The sequence below is a fragment of the Melanerpes formicivorus genome, unplaced genomic scaffold, assembly GCF_026170545.1.
Source record: "Melanerpes formicivorus ecotype bairdi unplaced genomic scaffold, bMelFor1.0.p_v2 SCAF_5, whole genome shotgun sequence".
Classification (NCBI taxonomy): Eukaryota; Metazoa; Chordata; class Aves; order Piciformes; family Picidae; genus Melanerpes; species Melanerpes formicivorus.
In genome coordinates this window covers 35,214,426-35,235,831 of record NW_027142357.1, presented here as the reverse complement: position 1 = coordinate 35,235,831, position 21,406 = coordinate 35,214,426, and the positions used below count along the sequence as shown (strand labels likewise).

Genomic DNA, 21,406 nt, shown 5'->3' with positions numbered 1-21,406 from the left:
GATACCTCCTAATCAGAGTTGTGATTAAAAAAATTAATTATCCAAACAAGCAGAGTATCTAGGCAGCATAGCCTCCTCCTGCATGAATACTGCCAGTGTATCTAAACCACATACACAAAGAGCAGAGAGCTGAAGCTCTGTGTGGTTTATGCAATACTCAGATTGGCTGCATACACATAATTAAGTGCCAAATCTCTACAGCTTCAGCTTTTTCAGATTTAGAAAACTTTCACAAATTAATGAAGTTCTGCAGATATTTTATATTCATTATTTCTATATTGTGGGAAGGAATAAAACCCACAAGTGATACACAGGAACTGAAGAAGAGGGTAAGAGGAAGATAAGTAGGCATGGACAGGTGTTAACGCAGTTCTGAAGGATCAAAGGAGGCAGAGAAAGCCTCAGTGCAAGATAAAGCTCCATCTACCCCAACAGCTGTGTGATGAGCAGCAGCTGATCAGTTTCTTCCCTGAAAGCACCATAAATAACTCTAGAGCTAGTGTGGAAGGCAACAGGAAATGGAATAATAATAATTAAAGAAAAAAAAAAAAAGAAAAAAGGAAGAGAAAACAAAAGGCTAAAAACCACACTGCTCTGCAGAACTGCAAAATTTGTCTTGACTTATGTGGGAGAACTCTTGGGAGCTAGTTGCTCTTTTTCACTGTTAACACTGCCCCCAGAACTGCAGCGTTTTCTGCTTTCAGAAGACAAGAGCATGATTGTAACTGTGTGTGCTAGAATGCAGGGATGTCACGCAAAGATTGATATCGCCCATACGAATATGAGATCCTCCTACTTCCCTCCCTTTCACTTCATCTCCCATTACCAGAGAAATGAAGACCTCACCAAGCCATCATGGGAATTTCCTGCGTAATGGCAACAGAAGAGGTTTTGGTACACAAAGTGACTAGTGCAAGGGACAGTAAATGTTGGGGTGAGGAGGGCACAAAAACTTAAATCAAGCTCAGTCCAGTATATAATGCCTTTTCACTGAAAAAAGGCACACCCCATTAATATCAGCATGCCCAAACTGCAATAAAACCATACAGTTTCAGCAATATCTTCCATTAGAACATAGTATTACACATACACTTCTCATTTCTCCACCTCGCTTTGGTTTCCCCTCCCACCAAGAAGCGTACAACAAAACGGAAATGAAACAGCTACAGGAGCTACAGTCCTATATAAAATACTCCAATATTCAAGTTACAGTGGTCTTTATTTTTCTGCTTATTTACACCCTTTTACAAAATTTCATAAAAAGACTGAAAGGTGACCTCATCCCTAGGACTGCTAAGCATTTTGGATTCAATCTGTCCAAACAGGTGATAAAACACTTACCTTCCAAATTAATACACAAAGCAGATGGCAACCCCACACTAAATGTGGAACTGAAGAACAAGATTCTCTCTGCCATAGGTTACAAGCACATGAAAGCAACTGCTAACAACAGGAAAGCATCTGGGAGATAGGATTTGTATATGGAACATAATTGTTGAGTAAGCAAATGGAACTGTGAATTTGCATTTGATAGTTTATCTATAGTCTGCTGCTCTGCAAACAGCTACCAGACACAGTAAGAAAAATCCAGAAGGAAAAGCTCAAAGCAATTTAGGGGCAACATGTACACAATGACACCCTTTTAAGAGTATGTGCAAAATGAACAAATTCAGTGGAAGGTATTCCTTTTGCTTAAGCATTAAAGAATATTTTGTAAAACCATGCATGCAGAAAATCGTTATGTAGCAAACAGACAAACCACAAGACTCTTTGAAATAAGCAAACAAACAATCCTTTGCTTTTCCTGTGCACTTTCCAGTTGTCACTCTAAAGCAAAACAGGAAGAACTTAAGAACCTGTCAGTTTTTGGATGAAAATCCTATTTCTGCAAACCTATAAATACCAGCCAGTAGTCTCCAAAAGTCATAAGTTCATGTACCCCACGAAGTCCTATACCAGTCACTAACTAAAAGAAATTAGGTCAGAATTCAAATTGGATCACACTAGAGTAGCATCAATCTTCTTATTTCCAAGCTGTCATATTTTAAATCTTTCATACAGTTTCCACACAAATTATTAAAGAGATGAGCTGAGGCTTTGAACAGAGACTAAAAGTGACATCCCAGTTCCATGTTACAGTTTCAAACAGACATTAAAAAGTTTATCTCCAGTCACTTAAGACACACACCTGTAAATTTCCCCCTTGTAAAGCAAACAAAAACCAAAAGCTATTTAGCAGACTGCTTTAGTTTTCTTAGAATGATCTGGGATCAGGTGGCACTGCTTCTGACACTGCATTCTGAAAATGCAGTTTCTTTCTTGACCAAATTCTGTGGCTAATTTATAGTGGATTGGCATATTCTGCCCACAAAACCAGAGAACCTGTTCCTTATTTAAATTCTGTGTATCCATAGCCTCATCTCACAGATGAGCTGCACGCTACAACTTGAGAGACGTATTATTGGTCACTGGTCTGCTGTCCCTGTATATTCTCACATCTTATTTAGTATATTTAAAATATAATAACCAAAGAGCATACAACATACCCAAATTGTTGAAATCTATTGATGTAATAGATACCTGTAGGGCCATGGCAACTGGAGCTGGTGCTACTGCATGTATCAAGAGATTTGGACCCAGAATCTGTTAAAATAAATCAGTGTGAAGTTTTAGCTTCAGGGAGTTCTGTTCAACTGGACTGGAATTTACGACATATACCCTGCACAAACCTTCCAGCATCATTTACCAACAGACACGTTATCTTTTTATTATTACAACCTACTAATGTAAAGTACTGAGACTTTTCATTACCAAGTGATAATATCTTACAACAATATCAGGTGATCAACTGGTTGATGTGAATTGCTTTCTGTTTCCTTTTTACAATGCCAAGTCTTCTGAGATGCAGACCTCAGGTTCTCACCTATATACATTATTTGAGCATATTACAGTCACTTGGAAATCATCAGCTGCACTATTAAAGAATTAGCCACTTCAGTGTACACTGTTACACTGCAGTGTACACCTGACTGACTGCCATTTGGGCAAAGAACAGAGATTCACTGAAAGCATCTCACTGGTACTGTGTTCCCAGGAGTGACATCACTTACTTAATGTTACCATCACTGAATCTGTACCTTTTAAACTTGGTACTACACATTGCCTAGCATATAAGGAAAGGCTGAGAGAGCTGGTTCTGTTTAGCTTGGAGAAGAGGAGGCTGAGGGGGGATCTTAATGCTTACAAACATCCAAGGTTTGAGTATCAGGAAGATGGGGACAGACTCTTCTCAGAGGTCCCCAGTGACAGGACAATTAGTAAATTGACATAAATTTGAACAAAGAAAGTTCCATCTAAACACAAGAAGGCACTTCTTTACTTTGAGGGTGGCAGAGCATTGCAACAGGCTGCCCAGAGCGGCGGTGGAGTCTACATCTCTGGAGAATGTCAAGGCCCACCGGGATGTGTTCTGGTGATCCTGCTCTGGCAGGGAGGTTGGACATGATGATCTTCAGAGGTCCCTTCCAACCCCTACCATTCTGTGATTCTGTGACTGGTAGTAGCCATGACCAGGAAAAGTTTCAGTTACAGCTTTTAGATATAGGCTGTCTCTTTCCATAATGAGAAGCACTATGCTCTCCGAGTCTTATGACATCTTCAACTATAAAATTCACACTTTATCTACAAACTTGTCACCAAACCCAGGCCTATTGGATATCTAATGACAGCGAGACAATTTAACACTCTTATTTTCACTGATTTTATGCTGACATTTATGAGCTGTAATGAGCTATATCAATCAGTGACATAAACCCACTTAACACATAGTGAACTATAGGGCAAAATATGTGGTTTGACTGCTAATTAGACAATACTTCACATTTTTGCTATGCAGAATAAGCTTCTTATTAAATACCATCATGTTTGACTTCTTTATATAACAAGTTTCTGGCTGTCCCTGGCTGAGTTACAATAAAAATCACAAGTCTACAGACTGGTAATTCCTTTGGGAAGGGACATTTATTGACTGTAGTTTGAGAAAATACAGAAAATGTCATGAGAAAAGCCAAACAAAATTTTCACTCCTCACATAGAATCACACACACACACACTAACCCACACACCAACCCCCCACACCCACCCATAACCACTGATATAACTGTTGGCTACTGTCTCAACTTTGCCAGCAGACACAAGCTCCTTTGACGTTCTCTGACCCCACCAGAAACCGAAGTATTGTCAGCATAACCTGGACATGAACAAATGCTCTGTAAACTCGAGGTGCAATCAGGTCCGATCCCTTGGGTCAGTCTGCTTGCAATGGAATATTTCTGCTAATTTCATTTGCAGTCCTTAGTCACCCTGGATTCATGAGAAATCCAAATATTTTCTCAAGAACCCATACAGTCATACAACATCACACTGCTTAATTAAGCAGCTGACAAACAAATTTTGCGTTTGTTGTTACAGGCAATGTAGAGAAATCCAAGTTCTCTTCATACCAAAATTCTGTATCACACTAAAAAACAATCCAGAACTGCTGTGAACACCATAATTAGCCTCATGCTGCCTTGTGATAGGGTATTACAGATAAGAAGGGATAAAGCAAATGGCAGAAGCAGGCAAAACAAAACTCAGTTTGAATGCAAGGCACAATGAAGAGTTGTGTGACCCAACTTAACCAGCCTGTCACAAGAAACAGATGAGTGAGCCCTTCTTCGCAGCAAAATGGCCTGACAAAAAGGTTTACCAGGACAGTTGAATTTTCTGGCTGTCACAACTGCCTGAGCACTCCCACTTGGCTTTTCACCCGCCTTCAGAAATTGTAGAAGAATTTGAACAGAATGACTTATGCTTCTTTTCTTCATCTATCCCCACCTCTCCTGGGGCTACAAATTAATCATAAAAGCTTAGGAAACTATAAAAGCCATCAACGAGAGACTGACAAAAGTACAATTAAATAAACGCTGTAATGTAAAACCCAAATTGCAAGCAGGCAATTGAACACAGCATCCCAGGATTGATTTCAATATAAGCAAGGTTGCAAGAGCATCATGTTACAATCTAAGCCTTCAGAGCAAGTTTCTTTAGACATAAATATCAAAATATTAATTTTGTAATGCAGGAAAAGAAAGCAGCCCAAAGCTCCAGCTGAAATATGACCATTCTAATATTCATCTAACCTTTGACCACAGTTAAAAGCTTGACCCATGCTGTTAATATTTATAATGTTACAAAGCATTAGGCGGCCTCCATGACTTCCTTATCTCCTCATTCTGAAATGGGTACCAAGAAAAAATGTTCCTCTTTAGAGAAAGCATCTTCTAACATACCTTGTTGGTTCTCCCCAGACACATAACCTTCAGGAATACTAAGCTCTTTTAAGTTCCAGAACAGTATAGATCCGATGATCCCAGAGCTACTACTTATGAATTTGTCCTTGAAGAAAGTACTGCCAGTGACACAGCAACTGAGCAGGGTAACTCTAAAACAAGCCTAACATGTCTCAGTAGTTACATGGTACTTGTTAGGAATCATACCCATTTTACTAATGTTAATTTAAGAACTATCTTCTCACACAAAATCCCCAGGACTTTCTTGCCACAACTGTAACGCATTAATTAGACCATCACTACTCTTAACAGCCTTCAAATCAGAAATATTTAAACAAAGTGCTGCTTTCACAAAGCATGGATGCTCCTTAATAACAGGTCAAATGAATCAACTTATAAAGACCAGCAAATAATGTTCCCATATACAGTGGAACCTTATCCTGAAAATGTATTAATGGATGTGTGCCAGTCCTACTTCAAACAAAGCTACTGTGCAAGTCATAATTAAGTCTTCCTCCTAATCACAAACAAGCAACTTCCTTAACTACTGGAAATGTGTATTCAGAATTTAAGGGGAAGAGCAGAGAGGAGATTAAAAACCCATGCATGACTATTTTCTGCCAAGGGCAAAAGCATCAGGAGTTCTAAAAAGGACTGAGATGACTCTGAACATTTTAGAGAAGGATGCTCAAGGCATATTCAGCAAAAATCCACTAAACACTCAGAAGTCAAAGGGAGCTTTCACAACAGTGATAAATGCTCCATTTAAAAAAAAAACACCAAAGTAATCAGAGCAAGTATAGAGGAAAAAGTGCATACATACAAGGAAATCGGATGGGACAGAAGAAGAAAGTAGCTGGCAGAAAAATCAAGTTGTTTAGATTTAAATTGAGAAATACATTTCTTTAGTCTTCCCCATTTCTCTTGAGAGGTTAACAACCTGTAATATGTTTTGCATCTTTGTAGTATCGCTCTTTCAGAACCAATGCTTACCTTAACTAGGAATTACCATAAAGCTTTAAGTACATAACCTAATATTAGATATTCATTCCAAAATAACGTGAGTGGGTAGTTAATACTTAGTGGGTAGTTTTGCTATCCTCATAATTAAGATCTGAAGTTTAATAAGCAATAGTGAGGTTTCCTCTGTGCAGTTCTTTGGAAGTCATCACAATGGGCCATAACAAAGCAACTTTCATCACCTAGGTTAAAATCTGTTGAATTGCAAATAAAGATCACAGCTGAAGTACTTATGTTGGGAAAAAAAGTGTATGTCCACCATCTGGTGCACAGTAATTGTTGAAATTAAAACCACATTTCTGTGGCCAGCCTTTAACAATTTTTACTGATACAGTAATACTTGATCTTCTTAGGGACCATAATCTAAACTCATGCTGTTAAATGATCACAGGACTATCTACTGTATGGCATAAGCACTTCATTAAGCTGGAATCTTTAAAAACACTTGCTTGCTCCCTAGTAATAATGGAAACAGTTTCTGTATTTTTACGTCACGCCGCTAAATTTAATCCACAGTCAAGGCAAGTTAATTTCACACCTGCTGAGTGATATCCTGATGGATGGCACCACAGCAGGTCATTAATCTTCCTTCCTTTTGATTAATTTCACACCATACACTGGACACAGTCTTTTGAGTTACGATGTCTGAGCACAATGCTTACTTCTTGTAAAGGGCTAAATTGGTTTTTGACTGCTAGCCAAAATGCAAAGAACCCAGATGTGATACGAGTGAAAGGAAGCTTCAGGCTGGAGGTCAGGAGGAAATTTTACACAGAGAGAGTGATTGCCCATTGGAATGGACTGCCCGGGGAGGTGGTGGAGTCGCCATCACTGGAGTTGTTCAGGAGGAGACTTGACAGGGTGCTTGGTTGCATGGGTTAGTTGATTAGATGGTGTTGGATGATAGGTTGGACGCGATGATCTTGAAGGTCTCTTCCAACCTGGTTTATTCTATTCTATTCACTAGGCTTGGCACTGAACTCTGACACTGCTACAGGTTTGGTAGGACACTTTCAGCAGTGTATTTTAAGTGCATTCTTCTTGAGCACCACCCCAAAGAAAAAATTCTGCACACTCCTGACTTTCGAGGAACTGCTTATAAGAAATTCTGCAGCCTCAGTAATGCAGAAGTGATGCTACTGAAACAAATGAGGAGTTGAAGTTAGCCTTTTTTTTTTTGCCACAGAGACCCTCCTATCATTTAGTCACGGATTTCACATAGCCAATAAGGTATAAAGATTTACTGCAATTACCATATCTCATTTTCAAATAAAACATAAAATAAGTTTTAATATTGAAAGATTTCACAGGGTGAAAGATGGAGAAGGAAAAGGTAACATTCAAAATTACAGTATCAGCCACCGTTGCCACCAGAGAACAAGGGGAAGTTGAGAGTCACGTTGTCCCTCTGTAGTCAGTCAACAGAGCTGAAGTCCTAGAAGGCCTTAAGACCCACATGAGAGGGTCCAGCCACACAAGGCAGATGAGCTGAGCCAACAGCTCACAGCTGGGGAACAGGCTAATCTCATTCTACACTTCTCATCCTGCTGTTCCAAGCCACTCACTCTCACACCCTCCTCTGTGCTAGATGTGCCAAATCAACAGATCTCTTGATGAGCTGATTCAGATCATGAAAACAAAAGCAGCCTTTTACTTACACTAGCTTTCTGCTTGTTTTGCAAACCAAGCTGTCTAACAGATGGGTCAGGTGTGTATCATCTAGTGACAATGAAAAGGAGAAATTGCATTTTTTTGTAGCAGAGCTGTTTCTCTTAGTCTTTCTTCCCCTTTTGTGGAGTGATGCAAAGCAGCAGCCTTCAAAAGCTCATCCTATTGGCTATGGAAGGGCCTGACCTTCCAAAGCTCAAATAGTGTGTGCTTTTATCCTTTCCTTCTCCACATCCCCATATTTTACAGTGCATCTAATGCCAAGGAACCATTGGTTCTCATACCTCATGCAAAGCTTTGCCTCCTCTATTCCTGCTTTCCAATCTTGTGTGAGCAAATGTTTAAACTCCCCTTGATCATGCAGAAGAATTCAGAAAACAAAAAATTCCTCATGCTTTTTGGTAAACAGCAGGTATTGCAGTGAAGTCAAAATAGTGGAGACAGTGAAGTGGAAAATGGTTTTGTGATTTGATAAATGTAAATCACATAGAACAAGTGATTCTGTATGCATAGATTTAATTTCTGAGTGTGATGGGCTGCAGCCAGGAAGACAGAAGCTGTTCTGGATTCATCTGTGCCAGCAGACTTCTCCAGCCAGAAGTCACTGCCTCCTCACAGCTGCCCATAGAATTAACCTGAGTGTTCCCTAGACATTTTAGTGAAAGTATGTTGGGCAAGAAGTAATTTGCTATTTCATCTACAAAGCTGGTCTGGCTATTTTACCACAGTTCAGACGGTATATATGGGTCCTTCCATTAACATTGCATGTATCTTTTCCATCATACTGTTGTTCTCTTCTGGCTCAGCATAATGACATCATGACTTATTATCAAGAACTTGATCAAAGCCTCAGCATAAGGCTGGAATAGATGCTCATTTGATGTGTATTGTAATGGTTACCTGTTTATTTGCCAACAGGCAGTTTTCAGCATGAACTGAAAAATTTTACTGTCAGCTTCTATAAAGAATTTAAATACAGGAGGAACTAGAAGCTGGATTAATAATAGTCAGGGGTTGAATGGAAAGTCAAAGTAAATTATCTCAATCATCAGAAGTGGCAAGCTGGATTTTTTGGACACAACTCTCTTTGCTGGCAACAAATTATACCAATTCTGACAGTCAGGAGTATCAAAGGAAGAGTTTGAAAATTATTTGCATTAGTATGTACTTTTTCCCCATAATTGCATGGTTCCCTTTATGAATGGAAAAGTAAACATTTTAATCATTTCCCCAATTACCCAAAACAGTATAAAAAACTGTTTGAGAGATAACTAAGGTTTTGATGCATATGTTTGTTGATGCCTAGAGGACCCTTAGATGCACATCATTTTATATATCTCAGCTCTAAAAGGCTGCTGAAGAAGTCACTCCTTTTCTACCTAAAATCACTCAGGCCTCCTTCTCGTACAGAAGCATGCTATCACTCTCCTTTTTCCTCAGGCTGACCTTCAGATTCTTCCAGCTGGTGCTTCAGAAAAAACAAGTGAACATCACCCAAAAATTCATAATTAAGCTACAGACCTATTTGCCCTCAAGCAATATCAACTTCCTCTCCTTCCCAAAAAAGGTTGGCTCTTCCAAAAAAATAGGAATTTACATTTCCTGTATATAATTTTAAACTAGAAAACAGAATTCCAATTCTCAAGTAGAGTCTTGGGCTGTATTTTCCCCCTCCATCTCACACAAAGGATTATAGAATCATGAAGCATTTTGGGTTGAGAAAGACCTTTAATGGCATTCTAGCCCAAGCCCCCTGCAGTAAGTAAGGACATCTTCAGCTACATCAGGTTGGTCAAAGCCTTGCCCAAATTGACCTGGAATGTTTCCAGGGATGGGATAACAAAGAATTAAGGTTAAATTTCCTCTAAGTGCATAAGTCAATACTTACAAAATTCTTTTAATTATTACAGCAATTTGTGAACTAAAACAAAAATGCAATAAAGAATTTTAAGTTGCTGTATGTTTGCATATACTCATTATGCATGTCACCATATGCCAGGCAAAATCTCCGAAGGTAAATCTCAAACAAGTGATTACCACTGAAGCAACATGATGGAGAATAAAGCAGACAAGGGATATATTTAGCTTCATCCTATCTCTGTCCCTAGAGGAACGTGTTCCTTCTAGTGTGGGAAGGACAGGAGAAGAAAGCCACTTATTTGGTGTGTTAAAAAAAAAAAGCCTAAAAATGAAGGCATGTTTTTCCCCAACACTGATGACCCACTTTAAACCATCTTATATAACTATAAAATGAGATTATATTTGCCTTGCCATGGATTTAATCTTATGTTTTTGAACCTGAACCACATCAAAAGGTGATTTTCCTTACCTGCCTACCACAAATTTCTGAACTTTCTCTGTTTTAGTAATTCTGTCCATCTCCATCTTTTTGAATCAATTAAAAAAGAGACAAGCAAGTGAGGCAATTTTGCACTTGTCTGAATTGCACCAGGATTGCATAATGCGAAGCTCTGTAGCTATGTTTAATACCTGTTACCCTCTTAAATTTTCAGCAGGTTTGGAATTTCACTATGCATGGCATGTTCTCAAGCACCTACATTTAGCTTTTAACTTTCCAGTACTGGGAACAGAAGTCAGCTCTTAGAAAAACCTATAAACTGAATCACTGTCATTAAATGAAATGGTTTTCAAAAACAAGCAGAAACAGATCCCCTTCAGTAAGTATTCTCTAAAAGAGCATGTAAAACTTAACATTAACAAATTTCTGCCACTGCTACACATCAGTCTAGATGTGCTCATAGTTGTATAGATGGGAAACAAGAAAAAAAGCAGGCCCCTTCTAGCACAAAATCTTCCAGTGTGCCAAATAAAGGTTTCCTAACACACTATATGGAGATCAATATAATTTGAAAACACCACAAACGTATTATAAAGCTTCCATACATTTTTCAAGCATTCCCCGAATCACAGGGATGAGATTTAAAAGGCAGTGAAGTCAGACTTACATGGTTCACTCAAACACATTGAATCTCAAGTATTAGTTTAGTTCTCCAGTGTTCCAACAACAAACACATTATAAACAATATTAATGTAAGGATCAATGTCTTTTCCTCCTTCCCACCAATATGAAAAACAGGTCTAAAAAATGCCTCCAGCTATGGCAAGGGGTGTCATTTACAGCTGAAGATCGACTGCTATGCCTATCATCTAGATGGAATCTTACCACTGTAGTTGTACCCTAAACTCTAGCCAACATCTGCGGTAGGACACATCCTACTGCAAACCTCTTCCAGTGTCCTAAAGCCAAAAGGGTTCTAGAATAAGAAATTCCATAACCAGTATTGCCCATCTCTAGAATGGTGTGGGTTTTTCACTGTGAACTTTGAGCTAACAAGAGAAAGTTGAAAGACTTCTCAGCACAAATATAGTGATAGAAGACTTGCCACAGAAGAATTTCCATCAGTAGCAAGGATGGCATTTATTTGCAGTATACCGTATACTCTACCTAATACAAGGTCTTAAGAAGAGGACACTTTGTATCAGAAGTATAAACCCAGTGGAATTATTTCTACTTGTTGATTTTCTTGTGGATCTCCACTGCAAGTTCAGTACCCAATTTCCTAACCTCCACCAGGAAGTACCTTCCTAGAACCAAGTTTATGTGAGCTAGGTAAAGGCACAAGACCTGAAATATAACCACAGTTTGAAGACATCTATATTCATCATGGACCCAAAAAAATAATAAATTCCCTTTCAGACAATCCATTTGAAAATTATTACAATCCAGCAGCTAATGTAAATGCATAAGGCTGCCAAAAAGATTACTTACAGATCTGAGCAGAATTTAAATGTTCTTGTAACAGCACTGTAGCAGAGAGGAAGAGAGTCCACTACATTACCACTGACACTACCACAGCTGAATGGATTTCTTTACTGTTTAGTCATAGCTACTGAAAAGAAAAAGTCAGAGAGACAGAGGAACAGATTTTCTAATATTATGACAATATTCACTCGTTTACTCCGTGGGGAAACGTACTGGCAAACACACCTTTGAGGACAAGCAGGCAAAAAAAATAGTCTCTCTCTTTTACACTCTGTATTACTGGACTACATTAATTTATCTTTGCAACAGCCAGGATTTGACAGACAACCTGCAGATAACTATTAAAGACATTATCTTAGCACATTTCAACATCTAGAGCAGTCCATTTGCTTTGTAAGCTGCAACTACAAGGATCCTACAGACTATCCTACCACTGTATCACAGCTTACTGGCTTACACTTCTGTTCCACTCTAGAAAGTAGATCCATCTGTACTTGAGCCATGTGCATGCAAAGTACAATGGTATCTCTACATCAGAGGAGGGAATAAAAGAAACCAGTAGTCAATCCCTCAAATTCATTAGGTGTGGTCTTAAAGAGAAGAACTGTTCATGCTAATAGCCTGACAAAAGAATGCATTTTTTTCAGCAATGTTTTCCTCTGTACTTCAGAGGGATATGATATTTCTTTCTACAGCTTTGGATCACTCAATAGCTTCCAAGTTTTACTCCAAGTTAGGATGCCGTTTTAATAATGAGAGAAGATGGATGCTACAGTTTGGACTGAACACACAACATGAGGTTTAAGTCTGAAGAGTGCTTTGGAAATCATCTTTATGCTTCTATAATACCTGTTTAAATCCAAAATTATTAGTGCATATAGTTACTTTAGCACATGACTTTTGAGTGACTTTCTTGAGAAAATATCTGATGTTCAAGGCAGTTGAATAACTAAGTTGTTTTTCCCCATAGGTAAGGTTTCATTTAACTCTTAAGTTCCCTCCCATTATTAGAACCTTTATTAGAATAAACCAAACCAGGTTGGAAGAGACCTTCAAGATCATCGTGTCCAACCCATCAACCAATCCAACCCACCCGAACAGCTAACCCATGGCACCAAGCACCCCGTCAAGTCTCCTTCTGAACACCTTCAATGACGGCGACTCCACCACCTCCCCAGGCAGCCCATTGCATAGCGCAATCACTCTTTCTGTATAGAACTTCTTCCTAACATCCAACCTGAACCTCCCCTGGCACAGCCTGAGACTGTGTCCTCTTGTTCTGGCACTGGCTGCCTGGGAGAAGAGACCATCATCCGCCTGTCTACAACCTCCCTTCAGGTAGTTGTAGAGAGTGATAAGGTCACCCCTGAGTCTCCTCTTCTCCAGGCTGAGCAACCCCAGCTCCCTCAGCCTCTCCTCATAGGGCTTGTGTTCCAAACCCCTCACCAAGTTTGTTGCTCTTCTCTGGACTCGTTCCAGCAAGTCAATATCCTTCCTAAACTGAGGGGCCCAGAACTGGACACAGTACTCGAGGTGTGGCCTAACCAGTGCAGTGTACAGGGGCAGAATGACCTCCCTGCTCCTGCTGGCCACACTGTTCCTGATGCAGGCCAGGATGCCATTGGCCCTCTTGGCTGCCTGGGCACACTGCAGGCTCACGTTCAGCCTACCATCGACCAGTATCCCCAGGTCCCTCTCTGCCTGGCTGCTCTCCAGCCACTCTGACCCCAGCCTGTAGCACTGCATGGGGTTGTCGTGGCCAATGTGCAGAACCCGGCACTTGGATGTGTTAAATCTCATGCCGTTGGATTCTGCCCATCTGTCCAGCCTGTCGAGGTCCCTCTGCAGAGCATCTCTACCCTCCAGCAGATCAACTCTTGCTCCCAGCTTGGTGTCGTCAGCAAATTTACTGATGATGGACTCAATGCCCTCATCCATTGTTCCTGCTCTTCACACTCAAGTCTGCTTTACCTTGCGAGAGCAGCACCCAGACAGTTAATTTAATAACTCTAGGAACAATTTTACCACCACCACATCTAGATCTCCCTTTGCCTATCATCCAGCAAGATTCATTAGAATTGGAAGGATTTTTCTTTCCTTTAAAAACATGAAGCAAAGCCAACTTCTGCTTCATTGCTGTATCTGCTATGACACTCACAATTCCACATTAGACAGCTGTATACAATGAAAGCTCAAAGAAAGATCCAAAAAAGCCAGCTTATCAAAATAGATGAAGACAACTGTGAAAAGACAATAGCTAGCATGGATTTACCAGAAATTTTAGAAGATAGTATTTAAAATGTCTAAATTCAGATTTATTTATGCTTTGCTCTTCTCAGCTTTCCTACATTCTAGCAGACCTCTGAGACAATCTAAAAGTAGCAAACTTATATTTTCTCCATAATGTTTTCATTTGTTTATCTCACTGGCTTTTGGGGGGGGGGGGAAGTATAATGATAACCTCAGAAGAAACTCCTATACAAACATTTAAAATAATCAAGCCAAACATATTACTGCAATAGCATATTGATTATATTAGTAAAAATACAGTAGCCAATTCTGGTGCAAATAACTCCCAGCAAAGAAACCTGCAGATCCAAACAAACTGCAGGACACTCAGTGATTACGCCCCACTTCAATGTGCTACTTTCATTTCCTGTAGACTCAAAACTTGTGCAACATTGGCAGAGAGTCAGACCTTCACCAAAAATGGCCTCAATTACTACAGACAGTTGCTTGAGGTCAGTTGAAAAAGCCACATCAGAAAAAAAAAGAGGATCTGTGTGAAAGAGTTAATGTGACAAAGATGCAAGATCAACTGGCCTTCTAAGGGCATACAATTCTTGCTGGAAATCATCTGTTTTGATCATTAGGTAGTGAGCAATCTAACAGAAAGATTCATCTTGTAGGAAAAAAAGCCACCCAGATTTGGTGGGTGGGGCAGGATGAGGAGCTCTGTTTTAGTCCACTTACGAAAGTCAGATGAGTTCATAAATAAGCACATTTCCTAAACGATTTAATACGGAAACAGGTTACATAAACATGAGAAAGAATTTCAGAAGTACACTTTGGGGGATGGGAAAGAATGCACATGGGAAAGCTTAAGTGTAATGTGTATGAAAACATTTCAAGTCACATGCTAAAAATCTCATCCTTGAAGACAAGATGCTTGGATATAAAAGGCAAAAGCCATTTAAAAGTCTGGATTAAGATGATTTTTTTTTCAGAGCACAGCAGACAATACCCAGAACAATTCTCACACATAATTGAAATCCAGTTTGACTAAAAGGGGAACAAAAACTACCAAACAAAACCCAACAAATTATCAGGGCCAAAAACCCAAACACACAGGCAAGAAAAAAAGCATAAAGAACACACTATGATTAGCCCTTCAGCCTTTTAGGATCTGGAATAGCAGAAGCAGTGGGAATAGAAATAATTAAATAGCAGTGACAAAGAAAACATTCTTCAAATTACATAAAATAGGGAAGGAAGGAGACAGACACAAACCAAGATGGAAAGAAAAGCATGACCAATACACTAAAACATGTTACATAGTGTTCTGAAGAATTTCTAACACTTCTGCCTGTTGATTGATTTATTTTAAAATCAGTTTTACAAGTCAAACACTGGTGGACTTTATGTGATATTCTAAATATTTTTTATAGGGAAATAAAGATCTTAACACTGTAATGAACTGGACAACTGTCAGCAGTACACTCAGCCACACATATAAGCCAAGCAAGAATATATTAGCCAAAAAAAAAAGAAAAGAAAAGTAGGCTAATAACATATGACAGATTTCTTCCTCTATTTGTCAAACACAAGGATGACAGAGCTGGTCAGTACAAAATAAACAATGCAAAGGTTTCAATTCTGCATTTTTGTAGCCCTGACAAATATTTTTATCCTGAGCAACAGGCTTGATCCCCATACTACAGGGCAGGTGGACACACCAAGCCCTGTAAAGTTCCTGGAGTAATTTCTGCCAAACTACAATTCTGCATCAGCAGCCTTTTTAATGACACGCCAAATTTTAGTTATTTAGAGAACAAGGTGGGTGGCATATTTAAAAATACTCTGTAGCATGTGAAAGAGCAAGAGTACACCTTCATTAAAAAACTCTTCTCATAACACACATCCAATTCAACAGTGTGGAATCTGAGTTGCATATCAGGAATCTATACAGTGAGAGGGAATGTTTTCTAAATTTGGATAAACAAACATTAAAATGTGTGTTGATAGGCCTTATACAGAGCAAGTCTTTTTGAAAGAACAATATTCATTTGTCAGATAAAAGTGGGGCCATTTCACAGATTCACAGACTGCATCAGGCTGGAAGGTCATCTTGTCCAGCCCCCCCACAGTGAATAGGGATGCCTCCGACTAAATCTGGCTGCCCAGGGCCACAACAAGTCTGATCTTGAATGTCTCCAGGGACAGGGCCTCAACCACATCCCTTGGCAACCTGCTCCAGTATTTTACCACTCTCGTTGTAAAGAACTTCCTCCTTTTGTCTAAAACCTAAATCTACGCTGCTCCATTTTAAAACTACTGCCCTTCATCCTATTGCTAACAAGCCCTTTGAAACAGTCAGAGAATCACAGAATGTTAGGGGTTGGAATGGACCTCAGAAGATCATCTGGTCCAATCTCCCTGCCAGAGCAGGATCACCTATACTGTGTATAGTATACTATACTTTAATCAACCCTAGCATTCTTTTGTAACATTATACAGTGCACAAGCTATGTAACCAGTACATATGGAGACTATGTCAGGAAATGAATCAAGGTACAAGGAATTTAATAGAAGCTGAACAGAAGCTAAACCTGTTACAAGCTTCTGCTCTGTATCAGCCAGTAGGGCCCTCAAAGGAAAGTTTAAGTGCACACTTGGGCCTCATTGTACTAGTTTCAATACACAGAGCCAGAGGTTTAAATAGCATCAACTCAAAAAGAGCTTAAGTAAACTGCAATATGCCTTTTATGCCAGTATGGAACTTTATCCACTGCAGTTAAACCCTAACTACGTCATTACAAAAATCTGTTCCTTTTGCTGCTGGTAGCACACAAACAGCACTGCAACGACTGCTCACTCACTGGATGTTCAGCAGCAGCATGGATCAGCCAGTGAACTAAAATCCCAAACTTCCAGAACCAAGTACTACTTTCACATAACTTCATCTCCAGTAGAGAGACCAAAACCTTAATTATCTTCTAGACCCAAGCCCTTCTTTGCTCCCTTGAATCTTCTTTAAACTTACTTTGGTGACAATTGGGTTAAAGTTACTGTAACCTTTTCCTCAAAGGAATTACATATAGTACCTTAAAGTTACCAATCCAGAACCTAAGGAGAGTCACTTAAGAATCCCAACCACAGACTAACAAATAGAGCCATAAAGTAAACTCATTAAGCTTCCCCAAATCAGATCTACATTAAGAAATATGCCAAATTGCTTTGTCAAACACACAGCTTGGTTTCATTTCTAACATCACTTTTAAAAAAATCAGAAGTTTTTACTTTACTGATTATCCAATTCTTTGACTGTTAAGCTACTGAAAAAAACCTGGAAATGTGTTTTAATAAGAACTACAGATTACTATCTTATCTCTAAGAAGTATAGTTCATATTTGTCTTTCAAAAGAAGTTGTTATATCAAAACAAGGAAAAATGTGGGCTTTTTTTCTTAATTGATTTTCAACAAACTCAACCAGTATCTAAGAAAATATCCATTAGTAATAATAATTTAATATGTTACTTTAAAGTATAACCATAATATATTCATTTAAATTGATTACAGGCTCTTAAAATTAGACTCAGTATTCAGAAATAGTTGATTTCATCTACAGTAAAAAAGCTGTTAGCTTAAGTAGAAAAACCACTAGAAGTATTTGCAGCATTCTCCTCCTGTATGCTTTTTTTCCCCCTCCTCTAGTAAAACAAAAGTAGCTACACAACTCAAATAGGTATGTCAACAAAATGGAGAGACATACAGAGAAGGAAAGTGTTCACTCTTCAAGAACTGGGGGTGGGAAAGTGCTAAGGAATGGATTGGAAAATGTAACTTTAATAACCTGGTCAAACATCCTGTACAACCAAGGCTGAAGTCTGTGTGGTAAAGACTGAGAAATCTTTGTGTCCTTCTTTCCCCTATACAGTATTCCACATCCTTTTCCTGAGATTTTGGGGGTGGTTTTGCTGTTTGTTGGGGTTTTGTTTTGCTATGTGTGAAGCAGGTAGTAAAATTTGTACCCACATATGATGTACCAACACCTACAGAGAACACTGCTGTCAAGTTCCTTTAACTTAACCACAGAAGTTTGCCAAATAGGTGTGAAACTTTGTATGTTAAGAACATTTCAGGTTTTCCCTAGACTTAAAATGTATCTGTTTGCTTAGTTTCCTTGTCCAGATGGCTCAGAAATTCCCAGATCAGGTAAACAAACAAAGAAAGACACAGTAAGATAATATTCTATATTCTTCCTAGGAAAAGGATTTGATGTACAATTCATACCAAACTCAAGATGGAAAGAAAACTCCTCTAAGAATTTGAAGATGACAAAGATCTGATTGGCACCATTTGCTGAATTCCACCAGACAGATTCTATGCTTTCCATATCTACTGTTATTTCAGTTATTAAAATAAGCAAGCTTGAACAGCATCCAGACAGAAATGGGCAACTCAACATCAGGAGAAGCGAACCATTTTGTGGTTTGTGTTACTCAGAGAATTATTTTAGAGGCATTACTACAGGAAACATTTCTTTCAGGCAGATAGCCTTCACACTACAGTGCACTGAAACAGTGTGGGACTTTCATTCTACAGTTAGGTCATGCAAATAGTTTCATTCAGCATTCAATACAACCATCTTACAATGATTTGGTATAGAATAAATAAACAATGTCAAACCTGGACAACTACCAGGTTAGAAACATTCCTCACATTTACTCTAGGTTCGGGTTTGTTTTGTTGGATTTTCTTTTAAATGAGCTTTTCAGCAAAAGTAATGAATTGGTATGTCTGACACAAAGGTATCAGTATACCATAAAACCTTCTCAAGTGCAAATGAAGTCAGTATTTTCATTCCTCTTAATCCACAATATATAAAATTAAATCATTGCACAAACTACCTGAACAGGACCTAACAAGAAAACCTCATGGAAGTTACTTAACGGCTTGTTAGGAGGCAGATGATGTGTTTAAAGATTTTTGCTAAAAATCAAACTCACAGAATGAAGGAGCTATGTTTTAACTCATGTATCCTATGTAGAAAAGTTTTCTGTGACTAATGAAACCACTTCAGATAGACCATGTTCAATAAATATACTTTATACTTCATTTAAAAATCGCATAAGAGCAGAAAAAAATACAAGTTTAATTACAGGGATACTCAATACTTGAAATTATTTTCACAGTGTATCACATGCATACTAGAGTCATGCTCTGCAGAGTTTATGGGAAACTTCCAAAAGCTGCACTGATGCTGCACTGAACTTATTTCTCTGCAGAAAAGGAACAAACACAGAGAGGGAAAGATGGGACAAAATATATCAGCAAGTTTAAAAAACAAGAGGGCTAAGACACAGCATTTTAAACGCAAGAGAACTGTTGCCTCACTGAATATATGCAGATACCTTTGTACTAACAAGGATCTTATGTAAGAATGTGTTAATCCACTTCAGTCATGCATACTGTAGACAAGAGGAATGCCACACAATGTGTTACAGTCCAAAGGTTCGGTATCTCAAGATGTCACACGTCCAAAAACCAGCCAAATCACAAACTAGCACCTTTGGCAGGAGTGATAATTCACTGGAGCTTGTACTTTTTGTGACCACTTAGAATCACAGAGTCATTTAACTCAGAAAAGACCTTTAAGATCATCAAGTCCAACCATAAACCAAACACTGCCAAGTCCATCCCTAAGCCACCATGCCCGCATGTCTTTTAAATCCCTCCAGGGATGGTGACTCAACCACTTCCCTGGGCAGCCTGTGTCCATGCTTGACAACTGAAAGTGAAGAAATTTTTGCTACTGTGCAATTTACTACTTCAGTAGTAACTATCAGAAAACACTTTGCTAGGACTTTAGTACAGATTATAAACAATGCTATACCAGCCGCAGTGCATGTAGGACATATCTGTTTCCTAGGGAGAAGAGAATTGTCACCTTAACAGGCAATGGGAAGGAAGCTGCAATAAATTTCATTACCTAACTCTAACAGAAGTGAAGAAAAGGTTCTAGTTGTAAAACTATTCTAGGGAAATGTAGCCACAAGAAATACGTTACATGGGGAAAATTTACATACATAGAAAAAAAAATACATGACCCATGAATAACCTGATTAAAGTAAAATCAGATTCTGTCTGCTACTTGTCATCAACAAAAATCCCTTTGTCTAAAGGACAACAAGTTCAAAAGGGGTGGCTGATAGCTTTCAAAGATTACATGCTTTTATCACGATATAAAACTCAGCAAGACAAACGTCAGTAGGTTAGACTAATAATCAAGGTTAAACATTTTGGAATGCCTGTGGGATGTATGAAGAAATACAGTTAGCTTAACAGGAATAAGAGGACCTTGTGAGACTCAAAGGGCCAGGATCACAAGATTGTTAACTCATACAAACCATAAATAATAAATCAAACGAATCACTGCATTGACTTAAGCTTTCCTCAGGAAAAGGACTTTGCTTAGAGTACTATAAGATGGAATCTCTGTCCCACAAACTAATTTTCTCTTCTCCGTTCATTCACTGCAGTGCCTCCCCATAGTATGCAAGATGACACAAACACATGAAAATACCATCATTTTAGCAGAAGTTCCTCCGAGGAGCTATATCCTTGCCTGAGCGCATGCACAGACTTTGGGCTTGAATGATTCACCCAATTAAAGCACACAAGGCTTCTCCTTGTTGGAAGGCAAGAACAAAGCGCCACAAACTCATCTCAGAACAGCTGAGCTATTTCAGCTTGTACAGAAGGCTACCCTCCTTGATAAACATTTGTGTTTTCAAAAGAAGCTGCTGCCTCACATCTGGGAGATTGTGCCAGCACTTGTGCCACTGATTCTCCACCATTATGGTGGCTACTCTTAAAATGTCATCCAATTACAAAAGCCTATGTTGACATCCAAAACCCTTCACTAAACTAATGTAAATTTCTACAAAATTCTAGTTGCCTTCTCTTTGTAGCCATGGATTACAGCATGTGAATTATCAACTCACACAAACAAACAAGAAAGAGTCAAAAAAAGATGGGGTCAGAAGTGATGGAAATCAAGCCATTACCGAAACACGATCAGAATGAGACTTATTCCTCACAGAAGCTATACATCATTATATGGCAGAGCTGGGCTCTTCGGATGCCTGTTTAAGTGCACGTGGATATGTGGCACACAAAAGGCAGAAACACGTAAATAGTAAACTCGGCAAAAGCCAAGCAAAAAAGGATGACCTTAATCCACTCCAATCAGTTAAGATTTTTTTTTAAACTGAAGATGCAGTAATAGCAAAAGTGCTTGATTCCTGAAAAACTTTCCATTCATCAGATTCCCAGCTGATTAGCACTGTGCAGTATGTTCATTTCCTTCAGCAGATG

General features: G+C 38.9%; 1 protein-coding gene across 2 annotated transcripts in view; it reads right to left on the bottom strand.

Annotated features, from left to right (window-relative positions):
- Window positions 1-21,406, bottom strand: part of MGAT5 (alpha-1,6-mannosylglycoprotein 6-beta-N-acetylglucosaminyltransferase) — a 143,069-nt gene that overhangs the window by 118,478 nt on the left and 3,185 nt on the right. Inside the window, exon 2 of one of the 2 annotated variants that reach the window (XM_068139111.1) lies at window positions 2,581-2,643. The exons of the other annotated variant lie outside the window; for it this stretch is intronic. The gene's annotated coding sequence lies outside the window, so the exon portion shown is untranslated. The remainder of the gene's footprint in view (window positions 1-2,580; window positions 2,644-21,406) is intronic. 2 annotated transcript variants of the gene reach the window in all.